General features: G+C 52.9%; 1 protein-coding gene across 2 annotated transcripts in view; it reads right to left on the bottom strand.

Moving 5' to 3' along the window:
* The window catches only part of ESRRG (estrogen related receptor gamma), a 138729-nt gene that overhangs the window by 70670 nt on the left and 41339 nt on the right, over positions 1-26720 (bottom strand). The window contains exon 1 of one of the 2 annotated variants that reach the window (XM_078595943.1): positions 3807-4408. The exons of the other annotated variant lie outside the window; for it this stretch is intronic. The gene's annotated coding sequence lies outside the window, so the exon portion shown is untranslated. Of the gene's footprint in view, positions 1-3806; positions 4409-26720 lie in introns of those variants that run through there. 2 annotated transcript variants of the gene reach the window in all.

Below are 26720 nucleotides of genomic sequence, written 5' to 3'. Positions count from 1 at the left end.
TCAAAAACCTGTGTGGCGCAAATGAAATTACGAGGGTTCAATAAAATGTGTAAATATTTTATTACCATATTCATCTTTTTGACTGAAACTATTTTCTTTTGAAATTGCGGGGGCAACTGTTTTGCTGGTGGGGGGGGCGTGGGGGTTCGAAGCACGGGGACAGACCGGCAACGCAGCTCCCGCGAACGAACGAGCGAGCGAGAGCGGCCGGCAATGGCTCGCGGGAGGAGGGGAGTCGGTGACGAAGCCCACGGTACCGTCGGACGACGAAGAGAATGGAACCCAGAGCGGAGTACCCAGGCATGGTGCGACTAAGCGCGCGTGAACAGGGAGGCCCGGAGGCATCGTGGCAGCACGTGGCAGCATGGGGCGGCACGGCGTGGCACGATGCAGAACGGGGCAGGTTTGAACATCCTAGAAGGACATTTCCCAAATTCCACGCAAAGGAATGCGTCCATGGAAACAGGGGCTGCATCAATATAGTTAAGAAAGTGAGTTCCATTTTTCCCAGAAATATCTGAGTGTTGCATTGATCAGTGATACCTCCACAGCATTGACTAAACTTCAGCCAATGCCACAAATGTGTATCAACTTTACGGCGCAAATTATCACTGCTGTTAAAAATAATACAAAAACGAAAATATATTCATTTAAAAGGTAGAGATTTGTTTGCGCTTCCACAAGAGTCTTACCTTGATCATTGAGCACAGAATGAGATTTCAGATAAAAAGTATAAATCTGACACGATGCAGGCGGAGCACCACGTGTGGGTCCACCTTCACCAGGCCCCTTCTGGGGGCGATGTTGCCCTCTCCTCCAGAGGCAGCGAGACCTCGCAAGAAGAGTTTTTATTTTATTTCAACAAACGAAAAAAGGTGATTTTCTTTATTAACCGTTTACCCACAAAACGTATAACAGTTTGGGAATTACGACTACTTCACCACGTTTGGATAGCGAATAAAACAATCGGAATAATTGTAAATTACCAAATTGAATGTTTACTGCTGTTTTCCTGCTTTGTGACACCAATGTCGCAAATCTCAAGGTTACAAAAACGCTGCAGCACAACAAAGTTCGAAATGCTCAGGCGATTGTGAACAAATGTCTTCCAAACCTATGGAGCGTTGTATTTTAGATTTCAAAGAGCATAAGTGTGCAAATCCCCAGCTCGGCGATTGACGGTCATCACACCGACGCAAACCCACGAAATCAGGCTCCATTCACAGATGATCGTGCCTTCATTTGTACTTGTAAGTGCCGCGGATGAAAATCCCTGGGTTTCTCATTCTCGGGAACAGATGAGGAGATGTGGACGATTTTGGGGAAAATATTTATGTATGTTGAACTTCTTTAGCACCGTACGTAGCCAACCGCACTAATCAGAGGTGCGGGGGGGGGGACAACAAACTAAACACAAAAATCATTTCTAAAGAAATGAGTTTTGAATCGAAATTTTAAAAGTGCATAGGTCCAGTGGCTTCCAAATATCAGAAGGGAGAGCTTTCCAGACGACCGCAAAAGCGCATCTGAAAGCGCGCGACGCACGAATTCGCTATCGTCGGCCGCGTCGCACCATTGCAACCACCGCCGTTTGGGATCTGGAAAAATCCAAAAAGAGAGCTTGTCGATTGTGCTCGGAGGGCATAACACGCGGCTCACGCGTCGCTCAGGCGCGGGCGGCCACGCGGCAGGAGGCCCTCGGCGAACTCGCGCGGCTCCGAGCGCGGCACGCGCCCACTCCACGTGCTTACGTGGGCGACAGTTAGAGGCAGCTAAAGCTGCCACGGTCATTACCGACAGGGCAACCATCTCTACCTCCACTCCCACTTGCACCGAACCTCTGGTGCACAGAGAAAAAAGAGAAAAAAAACCCTCGACAGATGAATCAATGGAATGAGCGCGCGGATATTAACACATTGCACAGGAGCTTGCGAAGGTGGCTTGCATCCAGTGCAGTTAAATTGGGTAGCAGTGGAGAACAAGAGGGAGTGGCAGGGGATATGGTGGGTTAGCGGGGGTAGTCGAGAAGAGGCCATAAAACTATTCCAAACTTTTACGAAACACCAACCAGACATTCTCACACTCTCAATACATACTTTCTTACACTCATCCCCCTACAACACACCCATCTACCCCCTACCACACACCCCTCTCTGCCTTAAAGCACACCCACTCAATCACCTACCACACTCCCCCCTCACCCCCCCTCTCACTCCTCCCTCACTCCCCCCTCACTCCCCCCTCACTTCCCTCCCAAACTCCCCCCTCACCCCCCTCACTCCCCCCTCACTCCCCCCTCACTCCCCCTCACTCCCGCCTCACTTCCCTCCCACACTCCCCCCTCACTCCCCTCACTCCCCTCACTCCCCCCTCACTCCCCCCTCACTCCCCCCTCACTCCCCTCACTCCCCCCTCACTCCCCTCACTCCCCCCTCACTCCCCTACCACACTGCCCCCTCACTCGCCCCCTCACTCCCCCACATTCCCCCCTCATTCCCCTACCCCCCTCCTTCACTCCCCCCTCATTACCCCCTCACTCCCCCCTCACTCCCCTCCCACACTCCCCTCCCAAACTCCCCCCTCACCCCCCTCACTCCCCCCTCACTCCCCCCTCACTCCCCCTCACTCCCGCCTCACTTCCCTCCCACACTCCCCCCTCACTCCCCTCACTCCCCTCACTCCCCCCTCACTCCCCCCTCACTCCCCCCTCACTCCCCTCACTCCCCCCTCACTCCCCTCACTCCCCCCTCACTCCCCTACCACACTGCCCCCTCACTCGCCCCCTCACTCCCCCACATTCCCCCCTCATTCCCCTACCCCCCTCCTTCACTCCCCCCTCATTACCCCCTCACTCCCCCCTCACTCCCCTCCCACACTCCCCCTCACTCCCCCCTCTTTCCCCTACCCCCCTACTTCACTCCCCCCTCACTACCCCCCTCACTCCCCCCTCACTCCCCTCCCACACTCCCCTCCCACACTCCCCCCTCACTCCCCCCTCACTCCCCCCTCACTCCCCTACCTCCCTCCCTCACTCCCCCCTCACTCCCCTACCCCCCTCCCTCACTCCCCCCACACTCCCCCCTCACTCCCCTATCACACATCCGTCTCTGTGTTGTTATAACTACCATGGTTATTAATAAATCATGATTTGCAGAATTAAGATGTTTTTGTTTTCATCGACTGTAACGTATTCGCTAAGCTTCCGACACCTTTAATGACATTGCTAACATTATATTTTGAAGAGTCGGTTTCAAGTCATACATAAAATAACACTTCGGCTGCGATTTTTAATCTGACGGATGCTTTCAGTTATACTTTAAAAATTAGCTATCATACCTACGCCATAAAAAAGAGATATTCAAAACATTATCAAATTAGCTTTAGCAGCTTTCAGTAGCTAAAAGCAGCTACTGTGGCAAAAATTCCGTTTGAAGCTTTACTTGAACGTAATAGGATTTAATAGTACAGAAAAATGGCATTAAACACCAAAAAAAACCCGCATGAGGCTAAATGCAAAGAGGCACAGCAGGGCGGACTGCCCTTCTTAGAATCCGGCAGCCTGTGTGGAGACAGCCCCAAGGGCCCTCAGCCTCGACCTTCGCCAACACAAGAGTGCACTCGCACACGGCCTCCCTCTCTGTGCAAACGCAACGAACGCGCAAAAGACAACAATACGCAACTTCGTCTCGTCGACGGAGCCCGCCTATCGCAGCGCGCAGGGGGTGAGGGGTTGGTGCAAGAGAACCTCGTCAACCAACGGCTGCTGTCTGCCGCGGCACGAAGGGCAGCGGCGCTTTTTGACTCACGGCTCGGTGCTGCGGCGGCGTCCGTGAGAGGCTTTACGCAGGGGCCCCGCACCCGTCGGTCCCAGGCGGTGTCCGCCCCGGTCCCCTCCCCTGCTGCCCCCCTCCTCGCCTGGCGAGCGGCCAGCGAGTTTTTGATCTCAACGCCGAGCAACTCGGACGACGGAGACTGCGCTCCCGTGCGCCATGCCGCTTCCTTCCCAAGCCAGGTGTGCTAATGCGCTCAACTAAAGGCTCTGTCCCTCCAATCGCCCCCACACCCCCTCAACAGATTGCTATCTGCAGGCGGGTTTTTGTTGTTCTTTTTTTGGTTTCCTTTCCTGCTCTCGCCGGATCCCACCAGCTGGAATCTCTACTCGCCTTCAGCCTCCTGCTCACACTGTGCAGCCAAACAAGCTGTCGGCATGTCAATCTGCAGGAACGCTCTGCAGCGGAGTTGCTCGTTTGTGATAGCGACGGCAAAGCAAACCTAAGGCACTAATCTTCCTGGTCTATTGTTCTCCCCGGCTAAGACCCACACGCACTCACACACACACTAAACTCTCCCTACCACACACACACGCGCGCGCGTAACGCACACACACACACGCGCGCGTAACGCACACACACACACGCGCGCGCGTAACGCACACACACCAATGCTTTCTCAAGAAACAAAAGATTATGTTTGGGTACAAACTGTGAGAATCCCTGCCAATTCTAGCCTCGACCTGACTTGGTCAGCTCAAGCAGCAAACACTGACACGCATATGTGTACAACAAAGACAAAGATCCCCCGAGTAGCCTGAACAGACTGTTGGGGCAAGTGCTGTTCGCGAACACCTATGAACGCTTGCACGGCACACGATGGGGGTGGGTGCCCTGAACCACGCCCAGCCGCCTTTGCCTCCCTAGTGGCGATGTTTACACATCGTCCCAGGTGCTCATTGTAGTCCACCGAGGGTAGGCCCGAGAATCGGTTCAGGTAATCGTCGCTGTTGTTGTCTGTGAGCGGGAATCCAATTCGGGTCGACGGTTTCGTAGCACAAAGTGACAACCACTACACGAACTTAATCATGCGCGTAGGCATACATACGCTCGTACACACACACAGAGAACACAGAACAGTACAGACACGCATGAAATATAGGGAGCAAAAAACTTTGCATGAATTTTTTAAAAAACAACAATCGTGCAGCAGGCGGCGGATGAGTGAGCGAGCGCGTAGCGCGTTCCGTCGCTGGCGCGGGGGAGCGACACGGACGCGTGGACGTCCCCGCGGAGGAAGGCGCGGCTCAGCCTTCCGCCACCACAGGCTGGCACTTGATTGATGCGAAGGAGAGTGCATCATGTGGTGCCCTGGTGCGGTGTCCACGCCGTGCCCCGCGGTGTGCCTCGCTTCCCCGGCTGAGACGTGCTGGCGTACGGACGGGGGCCCGGCGTGGTGGCAAACCGAGCGGCAGCCGGTACCTGGAGCCGCGCCACCTGACCGCCGGCGCCACGCACTCCCTAACCCGCGCCTTGTCGCAGCTCGATGTGGCTAAGCGCTGCCTCATTACGGCTTCTCCGCGCGCATCTTGCACCGTTGGCCATGAGCCGGTGGTGGGAATTCCGCATTCTCACGACGGGAACCCAGCCTCTCTGCAAGAACACTGCTGTCGACGTCCCACACCGTGGTGCTTTGTTTGATGAACGAGGCTCGTGTCGCGATGTGGCGAGACTACGACCAATCACGCGACGCAAGATCCACGATAATCCTCTCGCCCGTTTTGCTAAATTGTCAAACCGTCGCGTGGCTATCATTCGGCGTTTTCATTTCTCTTTAAACGTTTTGGCTTCCCGGCACACACAAAAAATTATACTCATTGCGATACTGTACGAGATGAGAAAGTTTTTTGTTATTCCCACCGCGATGACCTGGGTGGATTCCTGTCTGACTGGTTGCACCCCCCCACCCGCTCCCGAGTGCGCGCGCGCGTTCTGTGAGCAGACGTCATCCCGCAAAGCCGCCGCATCGAGCCCGCTTCGTGTGTGCTGGCGTCGCGGGGAATCCGCTCGCTGGCCGATCATCCACCGTACGCTCACGAAGCATTACGACTGAACGAGAGCACGAAGGGGTGAGGAAGGCCAGGGAGGCCAGGAGGGCCGGGGAGAGAGAGAGAGTTATACAGGGCATGCAACGGAGAGGGGAGAGAGAAAAACGGAAAGAGGAGAGTGCGGGAAAGAGACGAGCAGTGGGAGACAAGATTAGGGCGGGCGGGCGGGGGCGGCAAGAGAGATTGAGACGGGAAAAGAAGAGGTGGGAATAGGGGGAGCGAGGGTTAGAGGTGAGGGAGAGGGACGGAGAGAGGGGACGGGAAGTGGGTGAGGTACAGTGGAGGGAGGAGAGCGGGCAGAGGAATTGAGAAACATATCGAATTAAAGACAAAGCGAGAAATCGAGATAAATTGCGACATATTGTACAGAGAAAGCAAGCGAAAGGTGGAGAGAGAGAGAGAGACAGCGCTCTATATAATAAAAGGGTTCACGGCTGGCTGGGAGGGATGGACGGTCACGTCCAACGGACGTAGGGTTGCTAGTATTTATGAAAAACACTCACTCAATAATTAATAAAGGTAAACAAACAGCATTTACATAACGTCATTTTTGTAGTTTGTTAAATCACGTCATTATTATTTGTATAACTGACAGCGTGTACGTTATAAACATTATAAATTGTAATGATCAGAAATAGCTACGTTGAAGCAGGCTTCATGTCGAATGGACTAGAGTTAAGATTGTAAGTGCTGTACTGGATGCTTTATTTCTACGAGAAGTACACGTTAACGCACAAGACCAAGACAAAACCAAAACATGCTTCGTACAATTTACACACGTATGGGAAATCCGATATTTCGATAATCGTATCGCAAACTCTGATATCGCATCACATCCTGAAAAATCGTATCAGTTCAACGTTATCCTTCACTGAGATTTGTTCTTTAAACTTTCCTGAGTTCGAAGAGTCCGACAAGTCAGGGCGCCCTTTTATAATTTAACACGGGGAAGCGTTTCGATTTAAAGCTTTCGTGACTGCAGGGATCCATCTTCTTGGTTCTTTCGGTAAAGTCACGTGAAGACGGCTGCTTGCGTTGTGGCCGAAACGTCGTGAGAATTGTATTTTATTATGTTTAATTTTTATTATTTTATCATTTCCCTTCTACGTGACTTTACCGAAAGAACCAAGAAGACGGGAAAGAGATTTACGTCACTCCACATTCATGACACGCACTGCTCGGAACACCTGCGATGAGGCTGGAGTTCAACGATTCCAAATTGCCTTCATCATCATGATCATCATCGCCGGATTCCTCTGGAACAACAAAGCGCAGCGCGCACGAGGGCTAATAAATGGGGCAGCCGAGTAAGTGGCCGCAGTGCCCACTCCAGCCAAGGCAACTGCTGCCCTCGACATCGTCGGAGCCAGGGCACCGCCCACCGTGACATATTTGCCAACCGCACAGTCTCAGGCGAGCACTCGGTAAAAACTCACATCGTGTTACATCTACACGCCAGCAGTTGGGCGGGTGGTGGGGTGGTTTGTCCACCATACACATCACTTGCTCCTCACGCTCCACCTGGGTTCCGCGACGTGCATCATCTGTCCGGCTGCATCGACGCAAAGGCACCGGCACCAAGGGAGGCTCATTCCCCCCGGCATCGCGAGCTGCGGCGTGAGAGCACGTGGGCGAGCAGATCCAGAGGATCCGGGAAGCCGCGGCGTGAAAGTGTTCTGCCAGTGTGTCGTACGCGTGTTCAACACGTAGGCTTTCGCGATCAAATTCTATCCATAATGGAGGCTTTACGGGTTAGATCGCGTACATATGAAATGTGTCGTTAAACCCGCAACAGCCAATTGGCAAGGTTTGTCAAGTAAACAAACATGCCAATTCGTCACTCGTTCAGCACACCGCTGTGTTGTTTGATAGTCAACAATACTCTGGCTGTCCGCCTGGTGATGCTGGTTGTAATTGTTGGCGAAACGACTCGAATTGTAAATGTTGTGGGCTTACTCTCCAACACGCCGGTGTGTGCGTAACCGTGACAAACCTTGCGAATTGGCTGTGTTGGGTGGTGGCGGGTTTAACGGCACGTTTATACATTTACGTGATCTAACCCAAAAAAACTCGATTATGGTGTACGTTTGAGTGTTGGACTTCTTTCGCACTGTACGTAGCCAAGCATGTTAATTGGAGGTGTGCGGCAAGGGTAATAAGCTAAACACTAAAAGTTTAACACGTCGGCTTTCGCGATCAATAACCCAAAAAAACCTCTATTATGGATAAACTCAAAACGCAGTTCTTCTGGTGGGTACGATAGGACTCTTTTCAGTAATTTGTAAATGGTATAGTTATATCACTGCAATCTCATTCGACTGAAACCAAGGCCACAACGGAGAATTTAAAATCTTTACTCTTTGGTTCTTTCGGTAAAGTCACGTAGGTATACAATTAAATAAATCTAATTTGACAAAACTGGACGTGAAGCCAGGAGCAGAATATGGGCTATGAAAAGTGTGCACATTTCCATACTTGTTACTTTACTTTCATTAACATCCATGTCAATTAATGCCAAGCCGTGTGATAACTAAGTCGACAATTGTGCGAAAGAGATGGGATTCGAAATAATGGTCAAACGAGTGTCACCTTTTCCGCGTCTCCCGCTCCGCAGTATTTCACTCCCCCACGTGTCTGTGTGTGATTGTGTGCGCGCGTCTGGGGCGTTTGTGTAACTCGTCATCGTTGCATCTTGCATCGCAACACTTTAAAGAGAAGTAATATAATCAACGAGAGCTGTTTTGTCGAGGCCAGCAGGTGCCCTGCAGTGCCTGTGTGTGCAGGTATCGCTGCGTAAGCTAAATGCCGTGGTCAGCGAGGCTGTGATGCGTAGATTTCAGGGAACACAATGTGCGTGCAGCGCTCAGTGTCCCACAGAGCCAACGAAGGGTCACGGGTGCTGTAGAGGGCACGCGGTGCGGTGAGGGTGGGCGGTATCTGAGCGGGGGTGGGCGAACGACATCGAATGGGGTGGGGGGGGACAGCCCCGGGAGCGCTTTCCCTTAACCGTTGTCGAGCGGCAATCACTTCACGCTCAAATTCAGGGAATCTCACGCAAGAGGGCGCCCTGTCCGTTCTCGCTCACGAACGCCACAGAGGGTGGGGGGGGTGGGTGGTTTTGCCCAAGCGATCGGGGCCGTGGGCTCGAGCCGAGGAAGGCACGGCACGTCAGACCGCAGCCTTGGCTCGCGCGCGCCAGGCGACCCCGAGAGCCGAGCCGAACCACCGAGAGGGTCACAGCCGCAAAAACCGCATGCCGCCACGGGTAAAACGGCGGCGCGGCGTGGGGCTGGGGGGGGGGGATGGACCGCTTACCAGCAGCAAGCGCATCCCGTAACGAGCGAGTCGCCCATCAGCCTGTCATCCCCTTGGTAAATGGCTTACAGAATCATAAAAACACACTTTTGACCGCTAATAAATTACTGCTGGGCTGGAGGGGGTTGTCAGCTCTGCCAATCCGTAATGGATGGGAGCAGTGAACGGTCGTACGCCAGCGCAACAAAGGCACCAGCGACGGCGCTGATTGAACGGAAGCTCAGCCTACAGGGGTCCGCTGGCATGATAACGGAAATATTTTATTTACCACAACTGTTTGACAAATTGGTCTAACATTCATATTTCTCGTGTAACATAAGAGGGCCTTTCAATGGATTCCATTTTACTGCCTTTGAAATCCATCACTAAGGGACAGTGCTTAATCTGTCCCTTAAAGTTTCTCCACATAGAGTCCACACAGGTACTGTATAAAGTACGATATCGTACTATTTGGTTATTTCGGTAAAGTCACGTAGGTATAAAATAAAAGAGTATTAATTCCTGCAGCCACGAAAGCTTCAAATTACGATTTCGTAAAATTTCGATTTAAAGCTTTCGTGACTGCAGGGATTCATCTTCTTGGTTCTTTCGGTACAATCACGTAGAAGGGAAATAATAAAATAATAAAAATAAAACATAATAAAATAATAAAAATAAAACATAATAAAATACGATTTCGTACTTTACAAAGGGCATTGCTTTCTTTTAGGTAATACATCGAGCACCTTATACGAGATATTTGAATAATCAAACCTCTCATTCTGCTCATGCGTGAATGTTGTTTCTGAGCTGAGGAGCTGCTCTACGTTTGGCGTTATCTGTGTGGTTGTGTACCCGTCAGGCTACTGTCTGAACGCGTGGCTGTGTGATCTGCACCGTTAAGTTTCACGATGTGAGCCTCCACCACTCGGATTCATCACCAACCGTGATCTATCCACTGCTGAATGAAGGTCTCCACCCCACATGTTTGGCTATGCCTCACAGTCCCGCGATGCCACAATTCATCTCGCTCCTCTGCATGAACTCATCCAATCACTCCATCTCTGCAATGGACATCCTCTCAGGCATGTTCCCGCCTTTGGCTGCCATTAATTCACCAGTCTCATCAATCTGCCATCATCCCTTAGAGCGATGTGTCCCGCCCGAGCCCACTTACTTCCCCTAACAGTCAATACCGTGCCTCTCATTTGCATTTGTTCCCCAATCCGCGTGAGTTTGCTTCTGTCTCTCGGTGTAGCTCAAAGCATGCGCCCCTCTCCATGCTTTGAGCACTTTTCACCATTTGTTCCATGTGTAGGGCTGTTACGGGAGGGCTGTAAGTGCATACGATCCAATGGGTAACAAACACAGTGGGCGGAGTTACGGGAGTACACGGGGGGGGTGCCCGCAGCGACGTCCGCATCAGGCAGCCTGGGGGGTTGTGATCCTGATGGGGGGTATAAAGGGGGAGGACAAAGAGAGCTCGGGGCTCAGTCTGGGAACGAAGGAGGAAGAGTGAAGATCCTCTAGCTAGAGCCCTGGACTCCCCTCGACGCCGCCCTTGTCAGGGCTGCAGAGGAGCGAGCCAGAGGCGTGGTTCCGTGAACCAGGGTTAGACCCTGGGACTCCGGAGACCGTAGCCCGACTCACCAGTGTCGGGCCAGTTAGCCTCCCCTAGCTCGTTAGAGGAGGACTTGGGGATAGGTGAGATTAGCTAGGGGGTATCCCCAGTTATCCGGGTGAGGGGGCCGCTACCCCCTCTAGTGTTGTCCTGTACCGATAAGCTGAAATAAATATACGTGTGCCTCAACCTGGGTGTCCAGCGTCTTCACCGGTACTTCATCTGGTGTCAGAAGTACTACGGACATGGAAACACGTCAGACAGCTCGAGCCAGAGTACCGGAGGAGGACACTGCTGAAGTCGTTGAGCCCGAGGCGGCTCACCAAGACATGGCGCAGCCGGGGGCCGACGCGTTCCTACCGGGGCATCGGCATGAAGAGGGGCCGCAGCCAGACGCGCTACGGCTGGCTCACGAGAGACTGGCGGAGCTACTGTACGCCGCTGCCGCCACGCTGGAAAACATCACGCGGCTGGGGGCTGGTGGTCCACCACGGGGCGAGGGGAGTCGTCAACCTGAGCGCCTTCCCGCCATTTCTGAAAACTCAAACTTTGAATTTCCCGCCATCGTCACGGCAGCTGCGGAGGGCGTGGCCGGGCTCAACCTTGGGTCCGACACCGCTCTCGCTGGGACAGCTGCGTCATCTCCAGCGGAGGGAGCGTCATCACATCCGCGACAGGCGATTCCATCTGCCATTCGCGCCGACGCACAGCCGAGTCCCGGGGATAGCAGCCTACAGACGTCCAAGGCGAACGCTGCGCTACAACAACGGCTGCCTCCGCTGAAAGAATTTGTTGGTGCAGAGGGCGACTGGGGCGGCTTCCAGCGACGCTTCATCGCCCACCAAGAAATGGCAAGGTGGTCCGACGATGAAGCCCTCTGCGCGCTGCCGGCGCTCCTCGACGCAGACGCGCTCGCCGCCCTCACATCGGCGCCGAAAGAGAAGCGGTCTACTCTGCCGAAGGCACTACAGCTGCTGGCCGGGGTCTATGGACCTTCAGCGGAATGCAGAGAGCGGTTCTACGAGCGCAAGCGGGGTGAGAAGGAGTCGCCCCTGGCATACAGGACGAGCCTCCTAGCGCTGGCTAAGACGGCTTTTCCCCGTATGGACGACGATGGCGTGGACGCGATGGTCACGGAGAAAATACTCCTCCTGGCAGACGACCTGGACATCGCTGTCGTCGCACAGGAGGACGCCGAGATGACCTCTCTTCAGGCGGCGCGCCTCCTTCACGCCAACCTTCTGTCCCTGCGGCGGAAAGCCAGCAGGGCATCGGCAGGGCGTGCGGTGGCTGCAGCCACCCTTCCGACGGAGGAGCTCTTCGCCGTCGACCATCGACGGCAACAGGCGCAAGAAGTACGGTCGGCCCGGGACGGGTCAAGCCGTTTCAACCGCCCGTCGTCTCCACCGGGGCTCCCGCGGTGTTTCAACTGCGGCGTCCGGGGCCACGTCGCCTCGGGGTGCCGCTCTCCTCGACAGCGCGGGACGACGGCTCGACGGGACGCCGGGCCTCCTCCTCCCAAGCTCCAGCAACATGACCCGGCGAGTCGCGGCACCACACATGTTTGGCCAAAGCACCTACCCGTTGCACGCTCTCGCACCACAACAAACGGGGGGCCGATGTCGCGTTGCGAGGGGCCAACGCGGATCACTGCGGGGACTCAAATCGAGCCCAAACAGTGGTCCGTGTTGGCCCATCGCGTGGTAGCCGCGTCGTCAGGGTCGTCGGCCGTAGTCGGACACATTGACGGGGTAGAAGTACGCATCTTGGTCGATACGGGGGCATCGGCGACAATCATTTCGGAATTAATTTACAATATTCTGCCCGTACAAAGCCGGCCTTTACTGCCGGTTAACGTCCCATTCTATGCCGCTAACGGGGGCTCTCTCGGCATCATGGGACAGATTCGAGCGCAAATTTCTATTGGGGACATCAAATTGTCGGGGCCGATTTTCGTTTCCTCCTCGCTGGCGGTTCCGTGCCTGCTGGGGACGGATTTCTTAGGTAAAATGCCCATTCGTATTTTGATCGACCAAGGATGCATTGAGCTTCCATCGGGGCGGCGCATGGCGTTCCTGCCATCCCCTGCGGCGGCTCGGTCGGCGTTCGCGACGGTACCGGCGTTCGTCGTTGAAACTGTTCGTGTGCCGCCGGGAGCTCAAATGCTAGTGCCTCTGAAACTTCGTAAGCCCTTCGCTAAGGGCATAGGGGATCAGGGTGTTTTGCTGGGACCGTCTAGGGCCGGGGTTAATGGGCCTCATTTGATTCCGGCCCAGACCGTCGTAAGAGGGGACGGGGACCCTTTCATCGCGGTCCTAAATGTGGGATCGCAGACGGTGGTGGTTCCTCAAGGGACGGTGCTCGCTCACGCGACGCCAATGCCCTGCGAGGAACCTGTCGCGAACCACGTTGGCACTGCTTCCCGGATGCTCCCACATTCGGACAGCGATGAAGGGTGGATCGACGCGCTTTGTGCGGGATCGACGGACCTGACAAATTCAGAGCGCCAACAGCTTAGAACGCTACTGAGGGAATTTTCCGACGTTTTCAGTCGTGATAAATATGATTTGGGTTGCACTCACCTGCTGCGTCACCATATTGACACGGGTGACAGCGCGCCAATTCGCCAAAATCCGTTTCGGTTAAGTCCCGCCGAAAAGGACCATGTCAAATCGGCTGTTGATGACATGTTAGCCGCCGACATCATTTCTCCCTCCACCAGCCCGTGGGGAGCGCCGATCGTCCTGGTTAAAAAGCAGGACGGCTCGTTGCGGTTTTGCGTGGATTTTCGGCGCCTTAATAAAATTTCGGTTGCCGACGCATACCCGCTCCCACGGATGGACGAATCGCTGGACGCTTTGGCGGGAGCGCGATTCTTCTCCACACTAGATTTACTTTCGGGATTCTGGCAGCTTCCTCTGGACGATGATTCTAAGCCTAAAACTGCTTTCCGTACACCGCACGGCCTGTTCCAATTCAACCGGTTGCCGATGGGCTTACACTCAGCGCCGGCAACTTTCCAGCGATTGATGGAATTGGTTTTGGCTGGATTGCAATGGGAATCGTGCCTGATTTATTTGGATGACGTTATTGTCTTTGGTAAAACTTTTGATGAACATCTCCAGAGGTTGCGGGCGGTTTTCCTAAAGATGCGGGCTGCTAATTTGAAATTTAAGCCCCAAAAATGCCATTTGTTACGCGAGTCGGTGCGTTATTTGGGGCACATCGTAGGGCGCTCGGGTATTGCTACCGATCCCGCCAAAACGCAGTGTGTCAGCTCCTGGCCGACTCCCACCTCGGTGGGAGAGGTCAGGAGTTTTATTGGCTTCGCATCATATTACCGACGCTTCGTCGCTAATTTTGCAACAATTGCCAAACCCCTACACGCGTTAACATCTAAAGGGGTTCGGTTCCACTGGGGTCAGGATGAGGAAGCTGCTTTCTGCTCCCTTCGGGACGCGCTGGTGAAGGCTCCTCCCTTGATTTACCCAGATTTTTCGAGGCCGTTTTTGCTCGACACCGACGCGAGCAACACGGGTATTGGAGGCGTGCTTTCCCAGGTGGTTGACGGCGTGGAACGGGTGGTCGCGTACGGCAGTCGGGTGTTGTCTCCAACGGAGCAAAGATATTGTGTCACCCGTAGGGAACTGTTGGCAATTGTCTATTTCATCCAACAGTATCGCCCATATCTGTACGGTCGGCATTTCACCGTCCGCACAGATCATGCGGCACTGCAGTACGCCCTGAAGGTTCAACAGCCATCGGGACAATTGTCCCGATGGCTGGAGGTCCTCCAGGATTTCAGTTTTGAAACCACTTATCGTAAGGGCGTTCGCCACACCAACGCTGACGCTCTGTCACGGATGCCAACCGCCTCCGAATGCGCATGTCTCCTGGGGTCGGGGCGTTGCAAGCCAGTGGGGGACGTGATGGTTCCGGTCCTGGCGGCGGCCGCCGACGATGAAACGGTAGTCCCCATTGATATCGCCGAACAGGGGAGAGATTCCCTGCTTGGATTGCCCGTTGATGAATGGGGGCGCCTCCAGTTGGAGGATGCCTCCCTCCTCGCGTTGCGTCGTCGCGCCGGGGAGAGGGGGCGTGTGACGGGTCATGCCGACGCATGGGAAACCCATGCGGGCTTGCTTATGCATTGGGACGGGAAATCCCAGCGTCACCGGCTGGTGGTCCCTTCTGGCCTACGAGGTAAGGTGGTGTGGGCTGCTCATGAGCGCCTCCTCCACCTAGGTACCCAGAAAACACTCGCCTTGCTTCAGCTGAATTTTTTTTGGCCGGGTATGACAAGGGATGTTGCTGATCTGTTGGCGGCATGCCCTCAGTGTGCGCAGCGCAAACCACCGGCACGGGAGTCGAACCCGCCCTTACAATCCATCCAGGTCTCCAGAATAAATGAACTGGTCGCACTGGATATTCTGGGGCCATTCCCCGCCACCTCCAGGGGAAATAAATATTTGCTTACTGGGGTCGAATATTTTACGCGCTGGCCTATGGCCTGGCCCCTGGCGAATCAGTCGGCAGCAGCCATCGTCGACGCCTTTGTCCAAGGTTATGTCATGGACAAAGGTGCCCCGGAGCGGTTGTTGACCGACCAGGGTAGAAATTTTTCGGGGAAACTCCTAAAACAAGTCTGTGATCTCCTGGGAACGAAAAAAATTCGAACCTCCCCCTATCACCCGCAAACGGACGGGATGGTCGAGCGTCTGCATCGCACCATCACGTCTATGTTGTCGCAGCAAGTTTCGGACTCACAGGCTGATTGGGACTTACAAATTCAAGGGGTTCTAGCGGCATACAGATTGGCTCCCCATGCTGCGACGGGGTTTTCACCTTTCTTTCTTATGTATGGCCGCGAACCCGACCCACCTGTTCGGGCACAGTTGCAGATCCACGTGCCGCTGGGCAAATCTAAATTGGACGATCACGTTAAATTTAACCTTGACAAACTGACTGAGGCGCGGGATGCGGCGAGGCTAAATTCTGACAGGCGTCAGAAGGCGAACGAGCGCCTCAGACTGGCTCGCGCGCACGTGCTGCAGTGGAAGCCGGGGGACAGGGCATGGCTGCACTGTCCCCAGGTACCACTCGCGACCTCCTCTAAACTCGTACGCCCGTGGCGGGGCCCCGTCGAGGTTATTGAGGTTTTGAGGCCTCAGTGCGTTCGAATCCAATGGGGGAGGCGCCGGTGGTTTGTACACCCCTCTAGGCTGAAGCCGTTTGTTGCGGTGCGGGGGCCCACGCCACGCACGCGAGGCCAAGCATGTGGGGGGTCGACCGACTCGGAGGGTCCGTCGCTGCTCTCGCCTGATGTGTTGCCGGCTGTCCCACCCACAGGTGTACCGGGAATGACGGGCTCACGCCCTGGAACCCCCACAGGTGATGCCGACAGTCGCGCGACTTCAATCGCGACCTCACCTCGAATGGGACAGCCGCCACCGGATGGTCCGCCGTCCGGGGTTGCCCCGTGTGACGGGCCTGCGGCAAGGACGCGCGCTAAAATGCGCAGACTCTTATAATATACAGCAGGAAGAAAAAGAAAAAAAAAAAAACTTTTCTTATTTATTTTCCTTCACGTGTCATGGTTACTGTATGCTGCGTCGGTGGTGTGCTCCTTGCACACTGAGTGTGTTGTGTTGTGTGGGCGCGGTGTGTGTGTTGTGGGTGCGTTGTGTGTCGTGGGTGTGCTGTGTGTGATGGGGGAGTTCCTGGCTAGTTGTACATACGTGCTTACGGATTTCGTATTTATGCGGGGGGGGGGGGTGCGTCGGACATTCCCTTCGGGGGTATGGTTGTTGTTCTTGTTGTTGTTCTGCTATTTGCATTTTGTTGAAAAAATGAGGCACACACGGGGTCGAGGGGTAATTGTTCCTTTATTTGGAATTGTTGCAGCCGGGACGGCTGCGAGCTGTAATGGGGGGGGTGATGTAGGGCTGTTACGGGAGGGCTGTAAGTGCATACGATCCAATGGGTAACAAACACAGTGGGCGGAGTTACGGGAGTACACGGGGGGGGTGCCCGCAGCGACGTCCGCATCAGGCAGCCTGGGGGGTTGTGATCCTGATGGGGGGTATAAAGGGGGAGGACAAAGAGAGCTCGGGGCTCAGTCTGGGAACGAAGGAGGAAGAGTGAAGATCCTCTAGCTAGAGCCCTGGACTCCCCTCGACGCCGCCCTTGTCAGGGCTGCAGAGGAGCGAGCCAGAGGCGTGGTTCCGTGAACCAGGGTTAGACCCTGGGACTCCGGAGACCGTAGCCCGACTCACCAGTGTCGGGCCAGTTAGCCTCCCCTAGCTCGTTAGAGGAGGACTTGGGGATAGGTGAGATTAGCTAGGGGGTATCCCCAGTTATCCGGGTGAGGGGGCCGCTACCCCCTCTAGTGTTGTCCTGTACCGATAAGCTGAAATAAATATACGTGTGCCTCAACCTGGGTGTCCAGCGTCTTCACCGGTACTTCACATGTTTATCTTTCTGATCCACGTCATGGCCGACAGCGGGACCAATGGAAATTAACTACTAGAAATACTGCGATTGAACAACTTAACACTGATTCAGACGATGTCTGCAGCATTTAAGAGTTTACATGAAAGGCATTCAAATGTAACCGTGTTTATTTTATTTCAGGTGATACAGAGATCTGAAGTAACTAAAAATTCGATGTGATTTGTGAAATGGAATTTCACGTCACTGTCTCTCCCTTGACTCTCTGAGCTTGCGACTGGCAGGTGAAGGAACATCCACTGTTGGTGTTGTTTCCTTTCATTCCAGAAGCCTGTAATGTTTTGATCTTGTAATACCTGCTACGTTGCTCAATACAAAAATCATATTTTAGTTTTTTTTTTATATCAATAGTGGTGAGCATTGTTGTGTCCGGTCACGCCTTTAATCACGTATTTTATTTTACTGTTTAGGTTTGTCAGTTTGTGCTGATATAGCGTCTTAGTCTTGCAATTGCAGCCTCATTCCGCCTGCTTGACTGTGTCCCAAGATGTGGGCACTGGGCCGCCACCAACAATGAATAGCGGCCTCGACAACTCGGGCAGTCAACTCCGCACTGGATCCCAAAAGCTGAGCAGGTTTTGAGCCTGGATTGGGACTTTTTTAAGTGACCGCCATGCACAACACAGGTTGTCTTAGGCTTTGGACCTATGTGGTACAGTCGGTAGGGGGAAATGCAGCAACATACATTGTTGCACTGTACTTCTTTGCTCCCACGGACACATTTATTGTCAAAAACCCGAACTGAAGTATGGTCAAATGACCCCCATGACTAGCAAGACATGTAGAGGCCCTCCTCCAGCATTGGAGTGACTAAAAATGCGGTACATGTACATAGCGCAGTGTATCATGGGCTCACCAATGCGCCCTGCACCAAAACACCAGCAATCCACGCTGCAGAAACAGCAGCAATCCCATGGCCAACAACTATCTGCTCGCCGGCCTCTAATCGGCCTCATCTAAGGTGATCACTGAATGGCGTGGACATTTCTCCGTGTCACGAAATGCCCCACTCGCCGACAGGAACAATGCACACAAAAGGCGAGCGTGGTTGCTCTTTGAGAAGTGTCACGAAGTTAGCGCACGAGGGGTTCGCCCGCTTTCTGAAAAAAAATCTGAATATATTACGTCATCACGTCTCACTAAAAAGACGCACCATTTCATTCCTGCACACTGCATTGCCTGGCATTACAGATTACATTTTGTGTGACCTGAATCAAACATGCAAGGTAAGTTACGTGAATTGGCGGTTCACCAATTACCAATTTTCAGCAGTAGCGAGCAAATGTTTAAAAAGCATGCGCTTTGGTTTCTCTGGAGGTTTGTCAAACGCAACCCGAATTGCGTACTCGAGTGTGCATCGGTAGCTCGTGTATGGCTCTGCTTTAAACGGAGCCAGCATTGTCCGAGCGGTCGACCACGAGCGATAGTTGACCACCACGAACCAACTCAACTTGTCACCGCTGGTTTCTCGAGTACCGAGGTCAAAGCCCCCGACCCCTCGAAGCCACCACCCCCAAAGCTCGCTCCACACACACCCCTTCACATGGACCCTTCACCATTACATCTTCATCTCACTCCTCATCCCTGCCAGCGGAATATTAATTCGGCTCAAACACGCACCCAGCCGCGCTGGTGGCGTGCCCAGGCTGGGCTCAGTTGCTTCGCTCTCCTGCCACAACATTTACAACTCTTGGAATGTTTTATGCGCGCCGTAACTGGGAAATGCAAGAAAACACAGCTGTTTTTATGGCTCCCGTTAGAGGCGGTGTGGCTGCCACCGCTCGGCATGCTAAAATAAACAACGTAAACTAAGGGCGAGGAGACGCGGAGCGGTGCCCCCCGCAGCTCGCAGTGACAGCCGCGTCGCAGCCGCTCGCTCCGCGCAGCGCCGCGGCCTCTCCATCACGACGGAGCCGCGCGCGCCACAGCGATTACGGCATCGGGGCTCCGGCCACCGCGCGCGCCGACTGTGAGATTCCATCTGGGCAGTCAGATGGCATGATCGGCAAGAGACCTGCCCACGTGTCGTCACATCACACGGCGCCAATCTGGGGCCATCGGGCTTCCACTGCTGCGCCGTCCCCCCCCACCTCCCCCCTCTTTTAAAAGCCTATTAAAGGGCTCCCGGTGTGGGCGCTCCCCGAGTACATTGTGTAATGGAAAAGTTAATTTATGGCATATTACTCCCATTACTGTCATTAATACGAGCGGAATCGGTGTGAAATTAAAGGCTGAACTTTGGCGGTGAGAACGTCGTGCTCGGATCCACATGGGGACAGGGCCTCCGGCACGCGCGATGTGTAATTACCTTCCCCTCCATTTAAAATTTGGCTCCTTTGTTGACTGTCAGCACCGCGAAGCGCTGCGGCTTCCAAGGGGCCGAACTTATTTCTGCCTTCAAAACAACTGCGGATTTCGCATCGCGGTCCCGAGGCCCCCCCCCACCGACCAGTCGCGCGGGTAAAACAAGCACATTAACATTCACATGCCAAGCTCAGTAGCTGCAGAGCTCGGATATAGCCAGAGATCGTTCTAGTGAGGTCCCAAAAAATAAAATTTCAACATTGTACTTCGTTGTTATTAGCAGCAACATTAAAGAAACCGTTCATCACTTCCTTAATCCTCCCACTCACAAAGCAGCACATCCCTCTGTTTTGACTGATAGACCAGTTTAACTCATGCCCTCTGATTTATATCTGAGCGCGTTTGTGCTTTCCATCACAAGTGCTTAAACGGCCTCGACTGAAGCCAAAGCACAATTACTTTGCGTGAGAAATAAAGTTTTCACGAAAGGACTTACGCCGTGCTTTGCAGAGGCACTTAATGTACGACCAGCAATGGAGACCGCAAATGGCCGCGTTACTTTCATATCACAGACATTGAAGCAGCTCATATCTGGCTGATTACATTAATCATTTTTTTGCAGAATATGTACGTGCATAAAACGCGTGGATTTTTGTGTTTGTTTCATATATGTCAAGTTCGTGGAGAAGCGAACGTGCTGGGCGATGGACCGTCATCACCCGGACTGTTCAGCTGACCACCTGCCGGATAATAACCTGCCCTCCGTTGACAACGAGAGAAGAAAAGAAAAAGAAAAAATACGACGTGCCCAGGTAAGCCACGGTGGAAGTGTGACAACGCTCTGTCACGACGCGGGCGACACGCACCGCGACAGGAGCCGCGAACGAGGACGTCTCAAGCCGCGCGCGTGTGCGCCAGCCCCAGGCTCGACGACTGCCCCCCCACCCCGCTCGGCGCCGCGCCTTCGTGCACAAAACACGGGGCGACCGAAAATCCGGTGCAATCTGCCGAAATAGCTCGCCGAGCAGCGTCCGGGGGGTGCGTCGGGGTCGCAGCAGCCGTCACATGATGATGTAGCGGCTAATTTTGCGGATTCGGTCCCGGTAGTGTCCGGCGGTCGCTGTAGAGCCGGAACCATGCAAGACTTTCATTAAGTTTGCTCCTGGCGCGCACACTAATACGTCCCTCCATACCATCCTCTTATTTGAAACAGCACTACGAAACTTTGTTGGGGGGGGGGGGTAGGGGTTCTCCCCCCCCCCCCCGTCTGTGTGACATGTAAAGCCGGAGCGGTGTACGCTGGAGGGTTGTTTACACTGCTGGGGAATGTCCATCGATATAAACTTGTTGCGTAAATCTCGCGCGCGCGGCGCACGGCGCTGGGACAGGCGTGGCGACGCTGCGCCGAGGCCGTCCAGCCGACTGTTGTTGTATCCCGCGCGTCCAAAAACAACCGCGGCGACATTTCACGCGAGCGCATTGTTGTCACAATTTACACGCCCCCCCCCCCCCGTGAGTAGTAATAATAACAACTGACAGCCGTGTAAGTGTATGTAAGGCTGGGAAATAATTTTAACAAGTACTAACCAGGACCCAACGTCTGCGGTACGGGCGCATCAAAATAACGTAATCAGCGGAGACAGCCTCGAGCAAAGCGCTATACCCGCTACTTTAATATTCCTTGATGACAATTAGGGTTTTCACCGGTTAATCCAATCAAACTGAACTGATTTGGCACCAAAGGCACAGGTCGGGGCAAAGGAGCATGTGGCTAAGGGCCCTGCGTTCCGACACCTGCGTGATTAAATGCATTCATTAATTAACAATGAAAAATTATATACTCAAAATAAACTGTAACAATCAACAGCGTTAGAGGATTTAAATATTTAAAACGCTCACATCCTTTTTTTTTAATCCTATAATTTTCGCATGCCATTTATGAAGATAAGCAATCAGCAGGCGGGAGGCCAAATTATGTTAATTCATGCGCACGTTTTCACTGTTGTGAAGCTCAGCTAGACACCCTTCAGAGAAGACATTTTTCATCAGCACATAAAATAAATCCTTGCCACGGGACTATAGAAACCCGTGGGGAATCCCACTGTGTGGTTTTGTAAATTGGGTTTAAACAAACAGCGGTTCATCATAATCGGGGGGGTATTTGCCAGCAGAGCCGTGGGGGGGGGGGGGGGTCTGGGGGAAGGGGCTCCTCTCATTCTGGGCAATGCGACGTGAGTAGCAGCGAGGCAGCCGCTGAACTGTACACTAATCCCACGCAGCATGCCGCTGATGGCGTCTAAACTCCCCGGGAAAGGGGTGGGGGTGGGGGAACCACACCCCCACTGTGTAAACAACCACGTATTTTAGACTATTGTTTAAGATGCAGGGGGTGTGTGGGCACACACAGTGATGGCCCACATTAAATATTTCTGCTGCTGCTGCTGCATCTGGACTATTTCGCCGAAAATATCCGAATGCCCATGCGGTCGTTGGAGTCTCATCGCTGACTTGGTTGTTCTGAGTCATTCACTTTTCCCGTTGGTCACAGTGTTGTCATCGGCATTAACAAATCTGAACAACAAAGCACGGCCACCGCCCGGGGCCTGACGCAAGGACCAGAACGTGCGATGCCACCCTGCCTAGCCTCTAAAACCAACGAAGGGAGAACGGGAAACCCTTCGTGGAGACCCAGATATGAGACAACATCATCATCAACCCGTATAAATGATTTAGCCCGGTCACGCGGCCCGGAAGGCCCTCGCCACCACGAAGACCTCCCTGCACCAATGCCATCGTGGAGATCGCCTCGGCCCGCAAGCCACGACAAGCATTGCCCCTTCCACTGCACACCAGCCACCTGGTAGCAGACGGGGTTACAATCGCACCCAGATGATGCGACAGGGCACTGATAAGAGCAGACGCGAGGGCAAACACGACGAGCACAGGCGGTCCATGTTAGTAACAGGGCGTAGAATCCTACAAAGACGACTGTTGGATATGTTACAGGGCTGACAGTACGCTGGTCATGTTGTACCTGAAGGGGGCACACAATGTGCTTTTCCAGAGCCCGCGAGGATGTGGATAAGGCATTGCTAGACGATGGGCCGGGGAACGACCAACAAAAGCAGCCAGGTGAACCACACATGATAAAGCAAGCAGCCAATATAGAACACTCGGGAACGTGAAGTCCTGGGTTAACAACATACCCTTGAGTGTTGAATCTAGGGACACACAAATATGCTGGTCGTGCTCTACAAAACGCCGAGCGTATGAATACAATTGGCTGCATTAAACAATTGCAGCACGTGAAGGTCGGTTCAAAAGTACGTTGCTCATGCAGGAAGGCTCGTGGCTTAGTGTTCGGGCCAACGATTTCTGTTCTATAATTGTCTGGCGATGAGGGATATCCTAAAGGCCCTCTGGGTGGCTCCTGTGGGGGAAGGCGCACATGCAGCGAGGTCACTGCTGGCCAGAGCACGGTGTGTGGGTACGAAAGGATAGCGACCTGGCAACGATGCATTGGTGTATATGTATTTCAGAGATATAAACACATGTATAATATCGACGAATGGACAACTGGTTAATAAGAATGGTAGAGGGACTAAGAACCACATCCCACCACTCGGGTGACATTCAAGGTAAAGCGCCTTGGGGGACAGGACAGACGTGGATCGGGGGTTGTCTTGGCAGTCTGCTAACCAGGAAATACCAACGATGGTCCATTTAAACGGATGAAACAACTGACTAAGAGGTTGATTAATAGGGAATCAATGATTCAATTGGTAAAAATAATTGATAGGGAGGGGTGAGTGGGTATTTCTACGGAGAAACGGACTTGAGATTTAGGTGTTGCAAGGAGCTCGTCGAGTAGGAGACCCGGAAGCTCCTGGCAAGTCGTGTGAGGGGGACGGGGGAACTGGGTTGACGTTGACGGCGTGTGGCGAGGTGGCAGTCGTCATGTCCGGTGAAGTAGAACAGCGTGAGGACGCTGGGGGAGATGGGGTTGGACATGGCTGAATCGAAGCTGTGGTTGAAGTCACAGCAAGATCTTCTTGATTCTTTCGGGAAAGTCACGTAGAAGGGAAATAATACAATAATAAAAATAAAACATAATAAAATCCAATTCTCACGACGTTTCGGCCACAACGCAAGCAGCCGTCCTCACAGCAAGAGCCTTCTAACTTCTCAATGTCGTTGCATGTGTTCCATTGTGGTGGACATTATCTTGCAATGTTCGCTGACACTATCGACACCACAACAAGTATGAGTTGACCACAATGCATATGGGGTGATTTTCTTTTCTCTTTACACTTGAAATAACAAATTAAGGGGGAACTTTAGGTGCTTTGTGCAAACGGCAAAGGCAGGGTTTCCCAGCCTCGCTCTCTGCACGCATTCGCAAAGTGAGAGCCGCAACACGAAGTCCCGCGGATCGGGCAACAACATTAGGAACTTTCGAGGAATTGCAATAGATGTTTTTGCAGTTAGTTTAACAAGGCATGACAAAAACCCAGCTTGGAGACCTTTTTTTTACGAGATTGCTTTCAGTTTAATAGTCGCTGTTATGTTCACCTCGTTACTTACAGCACTGCTTTGCCAAAAAGGTTCTTGTTTTCTATTTACAGCTGCAATATCCGAGCAGGCTTTTATTGTTCTCAGTGTAATGAACATGCAAGCAAATACAACAACACAACCAAACCATTGTGTTGGGCAATCGTATTGCAAGAATCCCGAGTGCCTTTAAACATCACCTAATTTACACGATATGTTTCCTGTTATAAACACATCACGCAGCTATATCCGGACGCGTGTCATTGCTGAGAGAGAGTGTGCGTGGCGCTTTTTTTTGTTATTATTAAAAAACGCCGTGTAAGATTTCACAGTCTGCTCTGAGATTACAGAGCACCCGATCACAATCTCGCCGTGGCGGCGAGACATCCTGATCCTCGTCGGAGCCGGATGAACAAACCGATCGCGGGTTCATCGGCACGGCCCGGCATCGCCAGAGCATGAGGGCCCAGCGATACCTGGACCAGGGCAGAGGAACCCCCTCGCGCGACGGCCACGCGACACGTTCAACAGAGAGCGCAGTGCCGGCTGAGTAAGAGGTTTGTGGGATGCGGCTGTCAGAAAACGACTCGCGATAGACGGCGCTGTGTGTGGATGACACGGTGATCAGGAAACTAAAAAGGTGACAAAGATGCCCTGGCAAAGCACCGGTGGAGAGGCTCGGGTTGGCGGCAAGAGGGCGGTGGGTGAGGGGGGGCAGGTACTCGTGTCTAGTTATTTGGTGAACACTGGGGGCAGGGATAGCATTTGAATGGCTTTTGACTCCACCACCAAACCCCTTCTTCTCATTGCAACCCCCGTGGCCCTTTCAGATTGTGGCCGCTCTTCATGTGCCGCTGGCGCGTGGCATTTCACTCTCTCGCGTCGTCATCGCTGCGTGCCCCGAGGGCGCCTGAGGCCCTCGGTGCGGCAGCAGCCGTGAGCAGGGCACGCGCACAACTTTAGTTTCCAGTTTACAAACGAGCGTCAACAGTAAACAGTCGTAATCACAATGAAAAGGGGGAGTTTATCGGGTTTTGCCTGGAAAGCCTGAAACGTTATCCTCCCTTTGTAACGACGGGGGAGGGGGGGGGTTAATGCGTGCCTTTGTGTGGATGGTGTGCTTTACGACAACAACAAAAAGAGTTGGAATGAAGGAGTCTGTAAAAAAAAGTCACTGGAACATGTTTGTCCTGGGGGAACAATGGCTACTCAGAAAGCTTTATTTAGCGTGTCGTTTGTCCACGGGTTAGCACGAGAAAAACCACAAGCGATGTCTGTTCAAGAGCCCGTTATGTTTTAATTAACTTTGAGAAGCGTTGCATAAATCACTGCCCACCAACTCCTCGAAATGCGTCGTCTCGTTTCTGAGGTTCTCTCATCCACTCGCAATTAATTCAGTGAAATGATAGCAACACGCGTTTATAACACGGGTGACGCCGATGCAAGGAGATAAGTTAAATATTAACACGAGGATATGATACTCCCGCATGTGGCCTGGAGGTGCCCTGTTAGCGAACTGACCATGCACTTGTTTTTTCGAATCCAGCTGTCAGCCACCCATTAATTAAATCAGCTTCTCAAGTGTAGCGAGTCGATGGTCACAACCTGACCTCGTGATCAGGCTGAGACCGTCGACTATGTAAAAAAACGTAATATAAATTGGCTTTTGTACTTACTTGAGCTTATTGATAATTTCACATGTGACAAGAAGTCTTTGCACGGTATTTAAAAGGCACACAATACAACTCATCAAGTCAATGCCGCAACGAACATACACACGTAATAAAAAAAAAATAACAAGGCTTTTTAACTGTTGTTCAGAGGAAATGAAGCTCTCAATGTTTTAGCCAACTGTTCTTCTTCCTGAAACAAAGTTGTTCACAAAGAAAGAGTCTTAAATAGTCTTGGTAGGTGACATTCGGTGGTGGGTGGCGTCAGACTATGAACTCACTGGGTGCAATGAGTCGCCAGCGTTTTAATGCGTGCTCGACTGCACCCTAGACATTAATATGCATTCCACATATTGTAATTCAAAACGTGCAGGAATGCAGAAACACACTTTCTGTGGGGGCCGTTTGTTCTTCAAGAGGCGTGTTCACACCACGGTCACATTAATCCGCAACAACTTTCATCAAACAATCACATTTGGCCAACGTGTTAGATGTCCACACAGTGAGTCAACCTCGTTATATTTCAGGCAGACAGTCCGTACATCGGATGCATTCCAAAAACAATGAAAACGCCAATGACCCATCAACATTGAGTCCCATCAACTGGTACCACCCACTACTCTACTTACTTCACCTAACAAGGACATTTGAGACTCTCTCTCTGCGCGGAGTTCAGGCCAGTCGACAGAAACATCCAGCTCGTTTTCCGACAATATAAAAAAAACTAGATATACACTTTTTCCCTGTTATTTTATATAAGCGGCGGGGCTTCTCTTGTGGATAAAGGGGTCTGTCGAAGCATCCTCAGATGCAGTTGTGTGAACGTCATCCTCTACGGCCAACTGCTAAAACGGCGAGAGTTCCGAAAGGAAATCCCGTTATCCCTTGACAG

Source organism: Lampetra planeri, chromosome 7 (genome assembly GCF_965212315.1).
Source record: "Lampetra planeri chromosome 7, kcLamPlan1.2.h2, whole genome shotgun sequence".
NCBI classification, from domain to species: domain Eukaryota; kingdom Metazoa; phylum Chordata; class Hyperoartia; order Petromyzontiformes; family Petromyzontidae; genus Lampetra; species Lampetra planeri.
This window is presented reverse-complemented; position numbering and strand designations above follow the sequence as displayed.